Source organism: Lipophrys pholis (genome assembly GCF_963383615.2).
Source record: "Lipophrys pholis genome assembly, chromosome: 12".
NCBI lineage: Eukaryota > Metazoa > Chordata > Actinopteri > Blenniiformes > Blenniidae > Lipophrys > Lipophrys pholis.
Window position 1 is genome coordinate 26,724,989 of NC_137641.1, and position 11,719 is coordinate 26,736,707.

The following is an 11,719-nucleotide window of genomic DNA, read 5'->3' on the forward strand; positions in this document are numbered from 1 at the left end:
AGCGAGGAATCTTTTTGTGTGATTAATACTAAAAGTTTAGGGGTCCCCTGCTGGCGGGCCCCAGGATAGAGCTTCAGAGGCCCCATCAGGGGGTCAGCGGAGGCCAATAAAAGCTCCCAAAGGCACAGATAACAACCTGCCACGGGGGGGAAGGCAAGCAAGGGATAAACCAGGCAAGATCCTAACCAGCTGTCAGGCATCCTGCATTACTCTGCCAATTACAAACTCAGTGGGCTTCCCGACCCCACCCCCACCTCCCCCACACACACACACACACACACACACACCCTGCTGCTGTCCCAGCCTCACCTCTGCTCCATCTGCAAGCCCAGCGTTTAATTAAGGAGACTCTCCTAATTGATGAAAGGGTGTGAGAAATGCAACTTCAAAACCGCAGTCTGACTTCAAGTGCCCATAAAAATTCCCTACAAAAAATTCTGCACACCCCTTGTGCTCATTCATTAGCTGCGGCTGGTCCACCTCGCCTCAGCACACATTCATTTATCAACCTCATTGTGAGCATGCCTCTGTAAACACTGCTTGTTTTTTTTTTCTTCCCCAGACTTTCAAGTGTTTTTCTTTTATTATTGTTTTCTGAGTTTTATTCTCTCTCGTTCGCAGCGGGGTTGTTTTGCCTTGCAGATTATGGGGTTAGCCGAGAGTTGTTTGTGCAGACATGCCTGTCAGACTGAGAGCCGGGCCGACCTTTATGTGACAGGTACCTTCAGGAGATCAGGGAGGGCCATTCCGCCGAGCATGATGGGTAATAAAGGGCTAGAATCACCCCTTTCACAGGATTGCGGCCATCTGCTTGCTTTTGTCCATTAAGAATGTGGTCAGCACATATTAATTCCAGCTCTACTACCTACTACAGAGGTTGAAAAGAAACAGGAAGTCAGTGGTTCTCGAACCGTTTTGGAGTGTGATGCATGAGTTTCCTTCTAAACTTGAAGAAACATGTGGCCTAATCTCCTGCATGTTTGTTTTCATACCAGATAATTTTTTGGGTGTTTGTATCGACACGATTAGAATAGGCCTGAACTGTTCCATCACAACAAGATTACGCAAGTTTGACCAAAGCCAGAGGATCATTTTACATATTTGTTTCTGCGCCTGGGAATTTTGACTTCTTCCCATCGTCCAGTGACATACTTGCCAGGATGACATCGATGCTGTTCAACGTCGTTTTAAGTTGAAATGGGCTCTCGCTAACAGTGATCCACTCTTGGATCGGGCAATCGGAGAACAAATACAGATAGATGGCTTCAGTGATCATGTAGATAAAAAAGAAAAGAAAAAGAAAGAAATGACTTGGCTGTTGAATTGGGACAATTAATGAGCTGAGATGGTGCAATTGGCTCCATTGTTTCTTACCAAAAGTGAGTCAGCTCCATAATGACAGATAGACCCGGCCAAGGTTTGAGTGTGTGCATCCATTAGCCAGTGTGAGCTCAGAAATGACTAATTCCAGCCCATTTGCACCAACTGTGGGTTTCTTTTTTTTTTTTTGGTGGAGTTGAGCTCATTTCATCCATACTTACCTGCAACAAAATAATTCCTTCAAGCTTTATCGATTGGAGCATTTCTGAGCCCAAACTGTTTTGGCTGCACATGGAAATTGAAGTCATGTGGATTGTGCCTTTTGCTATCAGGCCACCTAACGCCCCCACAGCTGATTACTTTGAAGGATTTCCTAAAGCATACATCTTGTCAGCTTGATATAGGTCAATGCTGACACACTATGAAACTAGTTCTTTCTGTTCTCTGCTTGAAAAGGGCATCTGACAAGGAATGGAGGCGGATAACAGTGCACCCTTGCGCCACCTGTGAATTCCCTTCCTTAATTAGAAGGCGGTCTTTAATTGATTGTTTTGGCTTCGCGCTCACGTCAGAGGAGAATTATGTTTGCTCGTATTTACAGGCTTCACTCGAGTTATGCGACTTTAAAGCGAGGCGAGTTTACCCCGACAACCCACCTAAACCACAGAGCCATCCTCCAGCTACCCCCCACCCCCACCCCCCCACCCTTCTCCTCAACCAACCTCAAACCACACCCGAGTGAAAATCCATATAACAGCAGAAATTGCAGGGCAAATGCCTTTGAGCCACACTGATTAAAAGACCCACCAACCCCATTTCAAAGAGAACGTAAACAATGTTATGAGCACATACTGCCTGCAGTGACTCACCCCAAACTGTTATTACATCTTATGGGGCCGTGCAACGTTTCATCTTTCTGCGGTTTTCAGCAATGAGATAAGCTTCAGATAGCTGAGGTAAGCTAAGTGGCCTTAAAAGCATCTCCCAGCGGTTAATAAGTATGTACTAATGACTCCCAAACACATCTTATCAACGTGGAAAAACCCCGATAAAGCAGCAGCATATCCAAAGGGTGAAGTGGAGTTTTGATTCAAAGGCTCATAAACCTGCAGCTGTCAGAAAAAAAAGGGGGGGGGGGAAGCTCTCAAGATTGTCGCAAAATATAGGAATGGAGAGAACCGTTTAATAACACACAACAGTCCTCTTATCTCCGGTCTTACCCAAGCACAACTTCATCTTTCAATCACACCCTTTCTAAAACCATTAAATGCCATTTTAAGAAGCCAGTGTTTTCTCCATCTGTGTCGTTGGAATTGGTTTTGTCTCACGTAAGGCCTTCAGCTTTGGAGCTGCGTGACTGGGATCCCGCAGAGGAGGATTAAGAAGGATACCTGATGCTTCTGTCAAGAGATAAGGTGTTTCAGCTCTGGCTAAGATAAGATTTAGATAGATTTGTGGCTGCACTTCCATCCTGTTTACTCTTTCCTGTTATACTAAAGCTCCCATGAACTGCACCGAGGTGTGCAGCGTTACTGTGAGTCATCGTATGATTTACACCGGCCTAAAAAAAAGATTTTTCTCGCGCTATTGGAAAAGGAGCAGCTGTAAAGTGGGATATATAGGTTACTGATATGACAAATGGGTGGCTTTGCTAGTCAGTCAGTTGTTCTGTCAAACACTTTGCCCCTTCTCAAAAAAAAAAATAAAAAAAAAGTTGAATTAAAATTTTATGAAGACATTTATTGTTCCTTTGGGGATCGCCTGACCTCTTTTCTGGCATCACGATGGAGTTGACATTTGCTGTGTTGATGCAATGCAGAGGTGTTTAAGAATACACTCTGTTGCCTGTGTATCCCTAATAAATAATATGTTAGAAAACACATCTAAAAATACAAATCCTTTAAAAAGACGTGTCGTTGAAATGGAGTCAAATTAGATCAAACTAAACAAATATTCTTGAAATGAACAGATCTTCGTAGCTATTCTTTTAACATTCAAGCAGCCTGCGGGCCACAACAGGCTGCAACACTCCGTATTCTTACACCTTCGTATCAGACCAGCATTAACATCTGCAGCAGTTTTAGCTAATTCTTTGGACCACTTTGTATGGCTACTGATGACTAGAACAGGAACACTGCTGAACCAGTGATCGAGTCATCACATTTTGACAAACCCACTCACATCCTCACATTTTCTCATTTTTTCCTGTCTTCAGCACATCAACTTTGCGGAAAAGCTGTTCATTGCCTAATGCTTCCTTCTCACTAATAGCTGCTATAATATAGAGATAGTCAGTGGTTTTTATTTTATTTGTGTGTGTCCATGGGTAGAGTGCAAATATGAGGTTTTTATTATGTAAAAGTTGTCAAGTGCAGTGCCTTAACTCTTCTTAATTATGATAATTCGATTTCTGTAGGCTTACAGTACATAGTTATTTCCAACCTGCCAATAGCTATCAAGAGAATAAATTATTATAATTATGAGGTAAACAGTTTATTTACAAATGCCTGCTAAACAAATTGTGGCTGTATTGTGCGGTAGTCCTGTTCCGGTGTGTTAAAAAGGCCTCTTATATAATTGCTGATCCCCTTGACCCTTTTAACCCCTCTAACTGTCATTTTGCAGTGTTGCCATCTGGAATAAATCTCCAGAGCATCTGTGCAAGGTCTATAAGACTCTGCAACCGCTTCTTCCCCTAAGCCATAAGGACTCTAAACTCCCTCAGTGTCCTTCCGCATCCCGTCACTTACAGTATGGGAGACAGGGATGAAACTTTTATAACACGAGTGACAAATTCAGTCATGTTTCTTGATACAATTCGTGTTTTATGCCAACTGCAAACATAAAATTTAGACTATGCCTGCTGCATGTTAACATTGTCACAGGAACATCTCAGTCAAAGAATTCTGCTCAAAGAAGACTGATCGAGCTCATTATCCCTCTCTGACCTTTAATGCAGCCCATCAATTCAGCACGTGTCTGAAACAAGCAATTTTCTTACTTGTATCTCTTCATCTGTCTATTCATGGCCAGCCACTTATTTCACTGTGCCGAACCTGCCAGCAAACTGCATTTACTGCTCGTAATTTGACACCAGCATTGCTGGCTTGCAGGCTCAGGGTCGGGGGGGGGGGGGGGGGGGCTAGAGCCAAACCCAGCTGATTATGAGAATAAGGCCAGGTATGTATGTTCTCTACAGGTCACCAGTCTATCAAAGGGGGGGGGGGGGGGGGGGGGGGGCACAGAAAGACAACCAAACACACATTCACAGCTTCGGGCAATTTTAGAAACAGAGTCTTAAAAACATGTGTTTGGACTGGAGGAAACCAGAGTACAAGGAGGAAAAACCACACAGGGAGAACAATAAGAAGGACCCTAACCAGACTCACAAAGAGAGAATTCTTGCTGTGAGGCGAGATCAGTAACCACTGCACCAACATGTGGCTCTCAAGAGAAATGTATTGGATTTTTAAGAAATCTCAAGAACCATTTGCCCAAACATTCTGTTCACATCTTTATCTTCGGTCACATTTAATGCAAACACAGATCTTTGGAGCATGTTCTTTTTTGACATAATTCCATAGTTTTAACAACTATGCATTTTAGCCACTTGAGGTTATATCTACACAAAGTCAGCAGAAATATGAAGTTCCATCCTACAATTAATTAACAAAAACACCTACAGCAATGCTAAAGTTTGCCAATGAACACATTAATTATAGTTTCATATTTGCAATGAAAACACAAGAGCGGTATCTGTCATCTCATCTCTCAGCGGGAAAGTAGATATTTCCCAAAATGTAAGGGCGTGTTCACATTCCCCTGTTTGATTCAGATCGGAGTTCTCTTCAGGGAAAAACCGTTTTGTTTGGGCGACGAGAAACAAAAACTCTGTCTCGATTTGATCTTTCTAGCAGGCAGGGTGAGAGGATTGGAGATGCGCAATGCATTCTGGGTAGCAAACAAAGATAACCGCGAGAATCGGAAGAGGCAGACACCGAAAGAAAAAGTTGGAAAATATCTTGCGGGCAGATGTGAAGTAGTGAGGAAGAAGTAGTGAGAAAGGTGCTCATTGATACCTGGTCTGTAGACTATATATCACCCCCCAAATTAGCAGCTGTTGTAACTGTGTGACATTTTCCAGGCGGTTTGATCCGGTTTTCAAAAGTGAATGTGAACGCCACCCGAACCAAATGTAGGTGTGAAAATTCTTGGCTTCCCTCCCTCCCAAGTGAACTGACGACCGGACTATCCCAGTGTGAAAGGCCATTAAGTCTGCAAAGTTCTCTGTGAAGCAAATTGAAATACAAACAGTCAAGGTCAGTCACGTATCTGTTGCTCCCCTGTGTTCAGTTAATTACTGCACTTTTGTGAATGTCCTTATCTGATTGAAAATCACTTCAGGTGATGTTCAAGCAGTAAATTAGCTTGGGGCTCGCAAAGCACCCCAATCAGTGGGGCATCTCTCCGAGAATAGCCGCAAGTTTTAAGAACACTGTCAAGCGGGATTATCGAAGAAGGGGGGAAGGTACAGTAATGACAAAAGTGAGAGACACAGCCACGAGGGGGGAGAAAAAAAATGAAAAGGCGAAGAACATCTGAGCCATTGTGCGTCGGAGCAGACTTCCTCTGACTTAATTACCGCTCATCCATTTTCATTCAGGCCTCTCATGATAACGGAGGAGGAAGAGGGCATGCTGTGGAGGGTAAACAGAGGGCTAATAAAGCTGTTAGTCATCGATCAAATGAACTCAAAAGAAGAATCCTTTAAAAGAGACAACAGAAGTTTAAGCCCCTGGAGACAAACATCCGTAAATAATGTCACCTTCCAAGACCAGGAGGTTCCACAGCCGCCTCACTTTGTTGTGCCGCTGGTTTTAAGGAAGCTCCGATAAGGGAAGAGTTTGAACATCTTGTGTGATCTGAGCCTCGCATAACCCCTTCTGCAGCAGTCCACCAGATGCTATTTCTCCCCCCAATATGTTATCTCCTGAGTCTGCCTTGTGGTCCAGATAAGCGAGTGAGCTGAAGGGCTTTTGAAAGTACATTAAACTTTCTTTGAGCACATGCAACAACAACAACAGCACTTTATAATGAATGCGAAAACACCTCAAGACTTCAGACTCCTGTACGAACTCAGGCATCCAGACATTGTAATTTATATAAGAGGGCTTCTACGCAACTGCTTGGAATTTGTGAAACGCCTTGAAAACTAAGAATAAGTAAGTAAGAATTAACTTTGCCGTGAGGAAGTCTCTCCTCTGAATTCCTTTTCACGACATCTGATGACAACACGCTGGCCCCTGACACGATCCCCTTGCCTGAGGCGAATCGCGCTTCGGCTGCCTGCCTGAATGCTGATGTAACTCAGAGGTCAGAGCGAGCTCAGCCCAGTGGATATCTGTCTCATTTTGAAAACATCCCCTGACGTGATCGCAGTGTCTGTGTGTGCGCCGGGAACGGCCCCACCCTGCATGGTATGAATGCTTTTAGTGGGTGGGCGAAAGTGTAGGCCGGTGCAGCTTTGTGTCCACCTACCTCTACCTCAGCACATGAATTCCTCTGGAACAGGGTCAGAGTTTGCACCTGTATGACTTGTGTGAGGTTTTATATGCAGGTCTACACAAGACTCTCGCAACTAAACACATCCAGGCTAGATGAATTTGAAGACGAAGCAAATGTCATAGCTTCTTAGTAAAAGCAGGTAATCGTCGGCATACTGTCATCATCTCACCCTTTGCGTTGTGATTTTAGAATGATAAAAATACATTATTATTCTTAGCAAACCTCTAAAATGTCTGTATATTTTTCTACATTGAAATAATACTTTGCTGAGACAAACAAAGCTATATTGACTCTCTCAAAACATAAAAGTACTATAAAATTCACATACTAATATATTGTGACCATACATTTCCATAATGTTTAGAGGTGCTACAGTTAAAATATATTAAATATATGGCAATACATGCAAGAACAACTATTAAATGGTGCTTTAGGCCAAGAATTTATTAATTTTAAATGCTATTTCTATAGAAGTTTTTATTCTATATTTTATCAAAGAACCAGTGGGTGATTCTGGATCAATTTTAAAAAGGCCTCAAAGTATGAGCAAGATTTTCCATATTACTTATAAATCCAGTAATTTACTGGCAGTCTACAGGGCTAGTCTTGACTAAACAGATACCAGTGTGATCTAGTCTAGCCAACAGCGACTCTTTATTGCTATTGCTTTTGCTTTGTTATCTTAACATGTTTGGATTTGTTGAATGATGAAAGGGGAGTATGGCCAATTTTACAGGTATTTTCCATTGGTTACAAAAGTCCTGCTGTTTGTTGCTAAGAATTTGTGACTAAACCAATTTTTTTTTCATCCACTTTTGATTAAAACGGGAGCCATCAAGGAAAGAAACATGTTTGATCATTTTTATTAATGAGTAGTAGAGCCCTGATGCCACAGTTTGATGTTTTTATTCCATTTAGTTATATATGTTAGGTCTCTAGTGTTTCGTACATGGCAGCACAAAGCCTAATTGTTGCTTCTTTAGACTCTCGGATGCGACTGTAATTCTCTGTTGTAGTCAGAAGCCTGACGTGACTTATAACTATGCCTGAGAGCTCTATTGTTTTACAAAGACGATTAAAAACACATCAATTAGCTCTACGGGTCCCTGTTGTGCCCTTTTATTACCTTTATTACCGGGAACAAACACACATTTTGACTCAGCCACACATACGCAGCCGTGCTGCTGGATTTACTCACCGTTGTGCCTCACATACTAATTCACGGAGGAATGGTAGGTGCTTTAAAGTCAGCCATAAACTACATTCCCCAGCAGAGAGGGGAATCATTCATTTTAATAAGCGTAGCAATTGATTCTAAGACGACTTTATTTCTGTACATTTCCACTTCCTCTAAATTTGTGTATGGTAAATAACTGTGGCGAGAGGTTTGTTGATGTTGAAAGTAAAGACACGTGCAATTTAATGTGCAGTTGTGTGTGTGTGTGTGTGTGTGTGTGTGTGTGTGTGTGTGTGTGTGTGTGTGTGTGTGTGTGTGTGTGTGTGTGTGTGTGTGTGTGTGTGTGTGTGTGTGTGTGTGTGCATGACTGAGTCATGGCTTATGCCGACGTTGCCAGGCGACAGTGACATGTAGGTACAGTGTTTTTTTATCACACTCAGGCACACATACCAGCTGCCCACACAAAAACTCTCGACTTTGGTCTGTTCAGCCGAGCTCTTGCATGAGCTAACAGCACCCAAAGGATTCGCAGTGTTGACGGGTTGAGCTCCCGGCGGCGCGTTCGGAGGGGGCCGAGATGGGGGATAAGACCTACTTCCTGGCGGACAGGAAGTCCCAGCTTCCTGTCTTGATTAATGGGGAGACTGTTGGATTTCACAGTGGCAGCGAGGGGCCTCCCACACACAGAGCCTCCACATTTCACCTTCAATATCAACCCTTCTCCGTTTCCTGCTTCCCGGAGCGCCTGAGAAAAACATTCTGGTCTCAGAAATGGTCAAGATAAGACTTGCACATCTCGGTTAAAGGAGTCAGGAGACCACTTGTTTATTGCTCAAATTAATGCGAATACCTAAAGGTCAGGATCCAATAGTTTCATGTCTGTTTTATTTCTACATATTTTTCTTACATAAGACCATGCCTGCTGAATGTCTTATTGCTCCTCCTTGTCACAAATGTCAAAATCATCGGGTGCATTTCCTCTGTGGACAAATCTTCTTCCTTTTCTGTTCTGTCTAGTAACATCTTGTTTGTCATATTGTATCTTTGCATCTGTTACACAAAACTCAGTGACATACACAGGAGGGGATTGTCTTGTCCATGTAGTATTGCTTTGTCATTCAGGGTGAAATCATTCTTGTTGTTAGGCAGTCATGCAATTATACAAACAAATATTAATTTTTCTTAAAAATGCAACAGAAAGTTAAACCAAAAGTGCTTCTTGTGAAAAATGTTGAAGGTTAGAAAGAAACTCCATTTGGGTTACCTCTGGGAAAAGAAAAGGAACGATACCGACAGCGGCTGTCATAGTCCAAGAGTAAAATGGGAAAATATCGATGATAGATGATATCATTAAAAAGACATGACATGCGGTCCAATATTTTCAAAACAGTGAATTTGCAGATATAGAAAACAGACAATTTGAGTTTTTCAAAGCTCTAAAGCAGGGATGTCAAAACCAGCCCACAAGAAACTCCAATATGGCCGAGCAAATTGTAAAATTGTCAAAGGATTGTGGTTTTTGGACATTTCACTGTAGTTTGCACCAGAAAATATAATTAAAATTGACTTTATGTTGAGATTGTAGTAATTTTCTGTGATGTTATTTGGGAACAAATATAGACAGTTTCATCACATACATTCTGCAACACAAAAGAGAAAAGGTAATTGTGGCATTATTTTACCAGTCTAGCCCACTCAGGATGAAATTGGTCTGTATGTGGCCAGTTAACTAAAATGTGTTCTGATCTGAAGCCATAAAATCACAATAAATCAATTCTAGTCATAATAGGGATACAGTTATATGGGGTTGAAAACAAATCAGTTTATTGGGGTAAATCCAGTCTTTGGCTAAGATAACCCAGCAGTGTAAGATTAGAAGGTTTATCCACCAAATAAGTAAAAAATAAATTAATAAAAAACTCTACTATTGATGTATTGCTTCCAAAAATATTCCAAGTTGTGCAAGATGACAGTTGTATACAGTGATATATGTATTTGTCCTGTATAAAGCACAGAGGGATTTTTAACTCAGTTCTGATGATGGGAAGACACAGTGTTTGTCGAAAACATTCCGGTAATTCCTGGTCCTGTTGTGATGCCTTCGTACAATTGATAAGCTGTTAGTGTGGTTTGTGCTGGTACAAATCCCAACTCATCAGCCATTGTCTTGCTTTTTGCTGAGCATGTGGCTTCATTGTGGACGTCAAATTCCAGAATGTAGGTCACAACAGCTGTCTAGCTTCATATTGTTTACATCTTTTGATGTGTGTGATGTGTGATTCCAAAGAATGCTAATGCTTTTTCCTTTTTTTTCTTCTTTTTCAACTGGATCTGGTGCAGGGAGCTGCACCACAAGGTGGAACGCTGCCTAAAACCGTCGACATAGTAAACATTAAAACCTGCAGAATGTTAACATTGACATTGTGAGTGTGTCAATATGAGCATTTTTGCTTGAATTTAACTTTAAAACCTTTCTTCCGATAACTGAGGCGCTTATGCCAACATGTGAAGAATTTTTGTGGATCTCCCGCTCCCCCTGGCCTGTGTGTGTGTGTGTGTGTGTGTGTGTGTGTGTGTGTGTGTGTGTGTGTGTGTGTGTGTGTGTGTGTGTGTGTGTGTGTGTGTGTGTGTGTGTGTGTGTGTGCGTGCGTGCGCATCTTGTGTGTGAATGCGTGAGGGTGCAGAGCCAGTGGAACTGGTGTTTCTCAACCACATGTCACCGGTCAGCAGTCGTGTCGGGGCGAAGAATGTAAACAGTGAAGAGAGCCGGACCCGGCGGAGCTGCAGGAATGCAGCGAGTGGCTGTGTAACTGCACAGTCACTCACTAATGGGTTGTTAGGCTTGTTTCAAACCAGGGAGGCGCAGGCGGGAAAGCTCCACTGCCGGTGAGCCGATTTGCAAATGCATTTCACCGAGCCAGATGGGGGGGGGGGGGGGGGGGGGGGTAGGAAGTGAGAGGGGAGGTAGGCCAAAGAAGAGGGTGGGGGAGTGGAAATAGAGAGAGAGCGAGAGAGAGAGAGAGGTGCTTTTTAAGATTTCATGTTGTCCTCCAGCCCCCACAGTTTGCAGATAAAGGTTGCCGTTGCCAAGGTGACTTGACAGAGAAAGGGAAAGTATCTGGCTGCGTTTCGCCTGTTCTTGTGCAGGAAGCTCAGAAGCCAGCGGCATAGATAAGATGATTTCAGTCCCTCCTCCACAGAACAAAAGCTGTACGCATGATATACTGCCTTAAATACCTCAGGACACTTTGGCTGCTGTATTCACTCCAAAGCTGCCTAAATATGCGAAACATGCGCTAATGAGAACGCACCATATACATCCTGCACCCGAAGCTGGTTTTTCCCTCCCAAACCTGCACCATGACATCAATACATGTGGACACACAAATTATCTCCACACTGTCGGGAGGGAGAAAGAAAGAAAGAAAGAAAGAAAGAGGCAACGCTTTACAGTCAAGAGGAAAAAACTCTTATGTTTATTAGCCATGAATTTCACATTGTGAAAAAAATCACATGTACAAAATAATGTCATAAAAAATAGAAATTAAACTCTTACATGACGAGAGGAAAAAGAAAAACTGATGCAAGCTGACAGTGTTTTGTTTTATTGTTGTTGTTTTTTTTCTTTCTTTTTCTGTCTAATTTACATCGTTTATG